Raw genomic sequence first — 9827 nt, forward strand, 5'->3', positions numbered from 1 at the left:
TGCTAAGGTGATGATACGAAACCAGTTCTGTCTTAACCTCTGGTCCTCTGTTTCCCAGGGGATACTCAGACACACAGTGGTGTGGGCCATTCTATCAGATGGGCTGTGTGTGAATTTCTCAGCACCTCCTGTCACTCTAACCCATGGAGGAGGGACTATAAACTCAGCTTTTGTTAGGAGTCATTTAGGGCTCATTTAGTACACCCCTTAGGCCGCCACTTCTTAAGCTATTGACTATTTGTTTAGACAAAAGTACTCTGTTGTTAATAAAGTATAGAAGTTTGTTAAAGATTTCCATCTTACTTTGTCAATTAAAACTTGTCTTCTAATAGAAACAGAAGGAACATTACCTGTTGGGAACAAAGCCCTGGGACCCCCCCTAAGGGCCTGACCTGCCGGATAAGCACCAGACGTCAGCAGGCCATAGTTTCTTAAGACCCATTGTTCCCGAAACTGTTTGCTTTGGGACACATCCGTGACCACCGATGTTATCTTTGGGCCTTGTAACTCTTTAACCCACCTTGTTAGCCTTGGGGACTTCCCACCAAGGGCCCTGGTATTTTTCCACTACTACTTCCCTTTTCTCGCCCCTCTCCCCCGCCCTGCCAGAACCGTGTTTTAAAAGAAACACCAAAGTTCAATAAAGCTGACACTTGACCAGCAACCGTCTGCTTGTGTCCTTTCTCTCTCTTGCCCATCTTTTTCAGGATTGACCCCCTTCGCCCCATGAATAACTAAGTCCCGAGGGACAGGACAGAGTGGCGCCCAACGTGGGGCTCGAAGTACGGGTCTCTCTGGACGGACCCTGAAGCGAAGACCTCGGCCAAGGCAAGACTAGAGGCTCCCGTTTCATCACCCGTGGGACGACAAGAGTCTGGTAAGTAAATGCTTTACATTTCCGTCTAATTCAAGATGGGGCAATCTGTGTCTAAGGAGGCATCATTCGTTAAAGAGTTAAAGACTTCCCTCAGAGAGAGAGGAATTCGGGTTAAGAAAAAAGACTTGGTAAATTTCTTTCTTTTCATTGATAAAGTATGTCCCTGGTTTATGATAGATGGTCCTACTATTCATCCTAAAAAATGGCAAAAGGTTGGTAGAGAACTCAACCAAAAACTTGCTGCCGAAGGAAATGATGCCCTGAGTCCCACAGTCTTCTCGTTCTGGGGATTAATTAGAGATATTGTTGAGGATGCAGACAATGATACTGACAAACGCCAGCTCCTTTCGGTTGCTGAATTTTGTCTCGCTTCCTCTGCTCAAAATTCGCCAGTAACTTCTCAGCCTCCCTCTCGGCCTCCTTCTCGTCCCCCCTCTCGTGCCTCTGCGGCACTTTCCCTAATTGATGCTTCTGTTTCCAGTCCCTCTAATCTTCCTCAACTTTACCCTCCCCTGCCCTCTGTGGATGTTTCTGAGCCTCCTCCCTATGACAGATCTCCTCCTCTAATTAACCCTGTCCTCAAGAAGCCTAGGCCTAAGACCTCTCCGTTACCCCCTCAGCCTCTTCCCTCTCAAAATCCTGACCCCTTGATCCTGGAGACGCCGCAACTCTCGAGGATGAGGCCGCCCATTATGATGACGATCCCCCGCTCGCCTCTGCTCCCCCTGCACCTTTCCCCGCTACTGTTCCTCTTACTCTGCCAACCTTCCCAACCATTCCTTCGACTTCCCTTTTGGAAATTCGTTCTCGTCTCTCCGCCCAGGTCAGGGACCTTACAGAAATCCACCATCTTCAACAGCAACTCTCCTGTCTCACAACTCACTGTTCAGCCTTTACAAACCCTTTCCCTTCTATACCTCCAATTCAGCCTCCTCCTGAACCTTCTCCGGTCAACCCTCCGATCAACCCTCCTTCGACTCAAACCCCTCTTCGGCTTGCTTTCCCTGTAACCACCCGCTCTCAGACTCGTCAGGATCAATCATCAGCTGCTTCTGCTCCCGCTTCCTCTTCAGCCGATGCTGAGGCTGAGGGCTCCTCTGGCGAAAGTGAAACTGATAATGATGACAATGACGCCCAGGCTGAAGAGCCCGCGACTAATTGCGGTCCCCTCATGAACGAGCCCGGTGATTATCGCCGGCTCCGCTTCAAAAAGCTAGAAAAACTTAATTCAGCTGTCAGGACTTATGGGCCAAACGCTCCTTTTACCATTTCCCTCTTGGAAAGTATGGCGGAGGGAGGCTTCCTAACTCCTGGGGAGTGGCTAACGGTGGTTCAATCAGTTTTGACTAGGGGTCAATTCCTTGCATGGCAGGCTGACTGGTACGATCGTTGCCGCACCTTGGCTAATAATAATCTAAAAAAGAACAACAGACCCTCTTCCAATTGGACCTTTAATAAATTAACGGGCCAAGGAAAATACGCCTCAGAACAAGTACAACAGGGCTTTCCCTTGGGGCTCCTGGCCCAAGCTCATGGCGCTGCATTGGCAGCTTGGCGTGCTATGCCTACAAAAGGATCAGTAATCTCTCCTTTAACAAAAATAATTCAAGGAAACAATGAGGATTACTCTGAGTTTGTTGGTCGCCTCTTAGAGGCAGCTGAGAGATCATTAGGACCCAATGAAAAAGAAAACAAGCTTCTTAAACAATTGGCCTTTGAAAACGCAAATTCTGCCTGTAAGGCCGCCCTCCGAGGCAAACATAAGGATAAAGACCTTTCCGACATGATCCGCTTGTGCCAAGATGTAGATACCTTCCCATATAAAATGGCACAAGCCATCAATCTGGTCATGGGAGCACCTGCCCAGCCTGGCAGCTCAAAATTTTCCTGCTTTAAGTGTGGACAAACAGGCCATTTTGCACGTCAGTGCCCACAACAAGAGGCCTCAGGCTCGCGTCCGCCAGGCCAGCCCCAAACCTTAAACCAGACAGGGGCTGCCCGGCCATTGCCTACGACGGTCTGCCCTCGCTGCCATTGAGGTAAACATTGGGCTAATACTTGCCGCTCCCAAACCGATATCTCAGGCAGCCCTCTGCCTCCCAGGTCGGGAAACATGCTAAGGGGTCAGCCCCGGACCCCTCAACCGATCAATTTCTTGCCGGCCTCGGGGGTAAGCCAGCCATGTCACGATCAGACTCCAACACAGTCAGTGCCAGGTCAACTGCCTGCCTTCGCAGGGCCACCCCCGGGAGTGCAGGATTGGACCTCTGTGCCTCCGCCGACTCAATTCTAACTCCTGAAGATGGAGTCCAAATTATCCCTACAGGGATCTTTGGACTGCCCCCACCCCCGACTTATTATTTAATTCTAGGCAGAGCCTCCAGTACATTAAAGGGTATTACTATTTTCCCTTCCTTAATTGACAATGATTATACTGGAGAAATAAAAATCTTGGCCAGTAGTGCGCGGGGTCCCCTCCCAATTATCAAGGGACAGTGCTTAGCCCAGGCCCTCCCCCTACCTCTAAATTCGGCTGCTCCCTCCCTAGACCCTTCTCGAGGAGCCTCCGTCCCTGGGTCATCCGATATATTCTGGGTCCAACAGATGACTCAAGAGCGACCCACCCTAAAACTTAAACTTAATGGAAAAACTTTTGAGGGCCTTTTAGATACAGGGGCAGACTCCACGGTAATCTCACAAAAGGCTTGGCTCTCTAGTTGGCCCTCACAACCAACCTTGACTCAACTTCAGGGCATAGGTCAGTCCCTTAACACCCTCCAGAGCTCCCACCTACTGACTTGGGAAGATTCTGAAGGTAACACTGGACATGTGCGGCCATTTATAGTTCCCGGGCTCCCTGTTAATCTTTGGGGAAGAGATATCCTCTCCCAAATGGGGGTCCTTATGTTTAGCCCCTCAGAAGCAGTCACTCAACAAATGCTTAAACAAGGATTTATACCAGGAAAAGGCCTGGGAAAAAATAATCAGGGAATGCCTGATCCCATCTCGGTCGCCCCAAATTTTACACGAACAGGCCTTGGTTATGAATCACATTTTTCCTAAGGGCCATTGCTCCCCCTGCACTCCAGGCAGATAAAATCACATGGAAAAGTGATTCCCCTGTCTGGGTTGATCAATGGCCCCTTCCTCAGCACAAATTAGCAGCAGCCAAGCAGCTGGTGCAGGAACAGCTTTTGGCTGGACACACCGAGCCTTCTACTTCCCCGTGGAACACTCCCATATTTGTTATACAAAAAAAGGGGGAAAATGGAGGCTCCTCCAAGATCTCAGAGAAATCAACAAAACCATGGTGCCGATGGGGGCGCTTCAACCAGGACTTCCCTCGCCAGTAGCCATTCCACTAGGTTATACAAAATTGGTTATTGATTTAAAAGATTGTTTTTTCTGTATTCCCCTTCACCCCGAGGATTGCAAACGCTTTGCCTTTAGTGTTCCTATTGTTAATTGCATTGGCCCGTCACCCCACTTTCAATGGAGGGTCTTGCCCCAGGGAATGGCCAATAGCCCCACCCTCTGCCAAAAGTATGTTGCTCAGGCTATCGATCCCCTTAGGATAAAGTATCCTGACACATATTTCATTCACTATATGGATGATATTTTATTGGCAGGGCCAGACGCTACTAAATTACAGATCATTGGGCAAGAGTTAATCCTTTCACTCCGACAGCTGGGGCTTCAAATAGCCCCTGAAAAAGTTCAAACTCACCCCCCTTATTTCTTTCTCAGCTTTGAGCTTTTACCCAACCATGTCCTGTCCCAAAAGATTCAACTTAGACGGGACTCGCTGGCAACCTTAAACGATTTCCAAAAATTGTTGGGAGATATAAATTGGCTTAGGCCCTACTTAAAACTTACTACCGGGGAGCTGAAACCCCTTTTCGATATTTTGTGGGGAAACCCTGACCCGGCTTCTGCTCGCCAGCTTACACCTGAAGCCATCAAGTCCTTGGGCATACTGGAAAAGGCCATACAAAATCAAAATGTTGGATATTATTCACCAAAAATGTCACTTTGGCTATTAATCCTCCCCATGACTTTTGTGCCTACTGGACTCTTATGGCAAACTAAACCCTTGTTTTGGATTCATCTTCCAACATCTCCCTCTAAAATTCTTTCTACTTATCCCTCGTTGGTTGCCCAAATTTTTAGACAAGGCAGAGAAACATCCCTTAAACTTTTTGGAAAAGACCCGGATGTTGTCTGCACACTGTATAATTCCTCCCAAATACAGTGGCTGATTCAGACCTCTGATGATTGGGCTGTCAATAGCACTTCCTTTCAGGGGAGGCTTGATAACCATTACCCTGCTGATAAACTTATTCAGTTCTTACATAGGCAATCTGTCTTTTTTCCAACTCGGACCAAGTTTTCTCCCATCCCCGCAGCCACGTTGGTTTTCACCGATGGCTCCTCCTCAGGAATTGCTGCCTTTAGTATTCAAGGACAGGTGTTTCAGTCACAGACAGGTTTTTCGTCTGCCCAATTGGTAGAATTAGTTGCTGTTGTAAAAGTTTTTGAGATCCTTACAGATCGGGCCTTTAATCTCTACACTGATAGTGCTTATGTTGCTGCATCTGTTCCACTTCTAGAGACTGTCCCATGTGTTAAGCCCTCCACAAATGCTTCCCCCCTCTTTTCAAAGTTACAATCCCTCATTTTAAAACGCTTGCATCCTTTTTTTATTGGACATATACGGGCCCACTCTGGGCTCCCCGGACCCCTGAGTGAGGGCAATAACCAAGTGGATCAAGCTACTCAGCCTAAACTAACCCTCTTCGCGACATTGCCTAAGCAACCCGACCCTCTGTTGCAAGCCCAGGAGGCCCACCGCCTGCATCATCTTAATGCTCAGACCCTCCGACAAATGTTTTCCATTACGAGAGATCAGGCGCGACAAATTGTACACCAATGCAAAAATTGCTTGGTGTTCCTGCCTGAGCCTCACTTAGGAGTCAACCCCCGAGGCCTTACGCCGGGAGAACTTTGGCAGATGGATGTTACTCATTATTCTCCTTTTGGAAAATTAAAATACATCCATGTATCTATAGATACCTTTAGTGGGTTTATTTTTGCCTCCCTCCAGACTGGAGAGGCTACTAAACATGTTATAAACCACATTTTGGCCTGTTCCGCCCTTACTCCCCTACCAAAGGTTATAAAAACAGACAATGGCCCTGGATATACCAGCAATGGCTTTAAGCAATTCTGTGCCCAGTTAAAAATCAAACATCTTACTGGTATACCTTATAACCCACAAGGCCAGGGCATAGTAGAAAGGGCACATCAGACCCTTAAAAACATGATCCAAAAGTTACAACACTCTGGAGGTATCCTATATCCTCTAACAGGAAATCATAAAACCCTCTTAAATCATGCCTTGTTTATTTTAAATTTCCTTACCCTTGATAAGCATGGTAAAACTGCAGCTGATAGATTCTGGCACCCTTCAACATCTGACACCTACACGCAGGCTATGTGGAAAGACCCATTGACTTATAAATGTTCTGGTCCCGATCCTGTGTTCATATGGGGTAAAAGACATGCCTGCATATATGACTCCAAGGAGCAGAGTGCCAGGTGGCTTCCCGAGAGGTTAATAAAGTTGGTAAATCCTCCCAGGGAAACCCCTGAGGAAAATTCTAATTGTGCTTAATTACAGAAAATGCTTGGCCCCTTGTTATCTTCGCGCCTCTGCTTGTAGTCCGGCTGGTGGTAAGTGCCCCTTCCCCTTATCAAATTTATAATTATACCTGGATTATTGAAAATCAGGCTGGAAGAATAGTCAACTCCAGCTCTTACACCGGAGCCTCGCCACATTGGCCTAACCTGGAGATTGATCTCTGCGCCCTTGCCCTTGGGGCTCACCCCGATTGGGGAACAGCAGAGGTCCTTTATCGTCTGGGATCACCCGCCCCTCAGTTACAGGCACGCCGTCCTATAGTTCCCGGCTGCCGCAATGATATTGAAAGAGCTGACTTACATGGCCAGTTGGGAATCTATATTTGCCCAGGAAATCATAGAAACAAGGGTCTCAACCATAAATGTGGATGGGCTGACGATTATTTCTGTGCCTCCTGGGGGTGTGAGACCACTGGGGATACCTATTGGCAACCTTCCTCCAGCTGGGATTACATAATTGTTAAAAGAAAAGACCGCTACCCTGGTGCGACCCCCAATCACATCCCGGACCAATTAAAACAACGGTGTAATGCCCATGCAACTACGAAAGGATGGTGCAATCCCCTTGTAATCTCCTTTACAGGAGAGGGCAAAAAACAAGCCTGGACCGGTAGAGGCTATGAGTGGGGTCTTCGGCTGTATATGTCAGAAAAGGATATTGGACTTACTTTTAAGATTAAAATGCTTCAAAATATTCCCAATAGAGCTTCTGCCGCCATAGGTCCCAACCCCGCCCTTCAACCGAGGCCTCCTGTTGCTCCTATTCCGGTTACCCTCGGTCCCACTTTATCATCCCCTTCTGGACCGACTCCTTTCCTGCCTACTCTCCCTAAGGGACACATGAGCTCCACAGATCTTATCCTTTCCTTGGTAAATGCCTCTCTAGAGGCAATCCATAATACTAGTAACCCTGCCTATGATGAATGTTTTTCTCCTACTCCACCATTTTACGAGGGGATAGCCATAATGAGTGGCCCTGTCCCCACCAATGAGACTGATAACTTGCTTTGGCAGGCCCTCCCTGAGGGAGGCCTTACCCTTAGTTCGGTTTCGGGATTCGGCTACTGCCTTGTTGGGCCCAACATGCTCCCCCTGCAACCATTACAATCGGTCTGTAATCAGACAATTGTCAATCAAACATTTTCATATACAAAAGCCCCAAATAATACTTACCTTGCTTGCGCCACAGGACTTACTACCTATATCATTAATAAGGATTTCATAGATAAAAAAGACTACTGTGTTGTTGTTGTGATTCTTCCCCGATTTTTTATTCATGACCCTGAAAGCTTTATGTCCTTCTATGATAATGGCATTCCCATTAAAAAGAGAGAACCCCTAACCGCTATTACCCTAACTGTACTCCTCGGCCTAACTGCTGCAGGAGCGGGAACTGGCATTGCCTCTATGGTCACCTCTCAACAACACTTCTCCCAACTCCAATTGACTATTGATAAAGATTTAAGCGAGCTCCGAGAGGGAGTTCAAAATCTCAAAGATTCTGTGGCTTCCCTTTCTGAAGTAGTTCTTCAAAACCGGCGAGGCCTCGACTTAGTTTTTCTAAAAGAGGGAGGCCTTTGTGCTGCCCTCAAAGAAGAATGCTGTTTTTATTCTGATAAGACTGGATTGGTACAAAACAGCTTAGATAAGGTCAAAAAGAGCCTGGAAGTACGCAAAAAGGCTCGAGAACAACAGGAATCCTGGTATCAAAATTGGTTCGCCACTTCTCTGTGGCTTTCCACCCTCCTTCCCAGTCTTTTGGGCCCCCTCATGGGCCTATTCTTACTTCTCTCTTTTGGCCCCTGGGCCTTTAATCGTCTCACAAACTTTGTTAAGAACCAGGTGAGCTCCGCAATCAAGCCTGTTGGAGTCCACTACCATCGTCTGGCTGGGGAAGAAGAATCTGCCGTGGAGCTTCCACCTGATGCCCCGGCCTCCCACCCCCTTGATTTCTCCACCCTAGTATCTCCTGGCCCGAGATGGAAGTTCTGGGGCTGCTCTTCCAGTTAGACCTGGGCTTTTTTGACTCTCATTAATTGGCGCAATGATTGGCTTATTTTATGTAATTGCTTAAAAACCAAGCGATAAATAGGTCCTATCGGGAAAACAAACACGTTACACTACCACAAAGTGAGTGGTCTGGCAAGTCAGAGACAGAACGAGTGGATAAGTCTCGGCCCGCCTAAGACAGGACGACCTCGCCCAGAGGAGGCCGATCCAATGACAAGTAAGGGTCCAGCACCACTCTTCTAACAGACTCAGACCCCGTTTGTGCCGTTCGTGACAAATAATTTTTCTCACATAATCAAGATGGCTAATATACCTAGGGCCTTGCACTCTGAGGGATTCTTCCCATTGCACCAGAAATGGCCTAGGTCTGCCTACGATTGCCGTGAGACCTGAGTCACCGAACCTTTGTAAACTTAGTGAGTCCCCGGACCTATAAAATTCCCAAACTGTTTATAAAATCGCTGAGAGTCCTAAGAGGCCTCCCCCTCCTCTTTTAAAAGACAAAAAGGGAGGAGATGTTGGGAACAAAGCCCTGGGACCCTTCCTAAGGGCCTGACCTGCCGGATAAGCACCAGACGTCAGCAGGCCATAGTTTCTTAAGACCCATTGTTCCCGAAACTGTTTGCTTTGGGACACATCCGTGACCACCGATGTTATCTTTGGGCCTTGTAACTCTTTAACCCACCTTGTTAGCCTTGGGGACTTCCCACCAAGGGCCCTGGTATTTTTCCACTACTACTTCCCTTTTCTCGCCCCTCTCCCCCGCCCTGCCAGAACCGTGTTTTAAAAGAAACACCAAAGTTCAATAAAGCTGACACTTGACCAGCAACCGTCTGCTTGTGTCCTTTCTCTCTCTTGCCCATCTTTTTCAGGATTGACCCCCTTCGCCCCCACGAATAACTAAGTCCTGCGGGACGGGACAATTACCAAACTCATTCTATGAAGCCACAGTCACCTTGGTACATAAACCTCACAAAGACTCAACAAAGAAAGAGAATTTCAGGCCAATCTCCCTTATGAACATTAATGCAAAAATACTTAACAAAATACTTGCAAACCGAATCCAAGAACACATCAAAGATATTATCCACTATGGCCACGTAGTTTTCATCCCAGGTATGCAGGGGTGGTTCAATATACAGAAATCCATCAATGTGATCCACCATATTAACAAACTGAAAGAAAAAAACCACATGATAATCTCCCTAGATGCTGAAAAAGCATTTGACAAAATCCAACA

General features: G+C 47.5%; 1 long non-coding RNA gene across 1 annotated transcript; it reads left to right on the forward strand.

Moving 5' to 3' along the window:
- The first annotated feature begins 719 nt into the window (after positions 1–719).
- On the forward strand, positions 720–9408 carry LOC129670580 (uncharacterized). Its single transcript, XR_008719227.1, has 3 exons — positions 720–877; positions 6558–6610; positions 8414–9408. It is a non-coding gene; the product is annotated as an uncharacterized LOC129670580 (long non-coding RNA).
- The last annotated feature ends 419 nt before the right edge of the window (positions 9409–9827 follow it).

The sequence above is a fragment of the Psammomys obesus genome, unplaced genomic scaffold (genome assembly GCF_907164565.1).
Source record: "Psammomys obesus unplaced genomic scaffold, mPsaObe1.curated_primary_1811, whole genome shotgun sequence".
Lineage (NCBI taxonomy): Eukaryota > Metazoa > Chordata > Mammalia > Rodentia > Muridae > Psammomys > Psammomys obesus.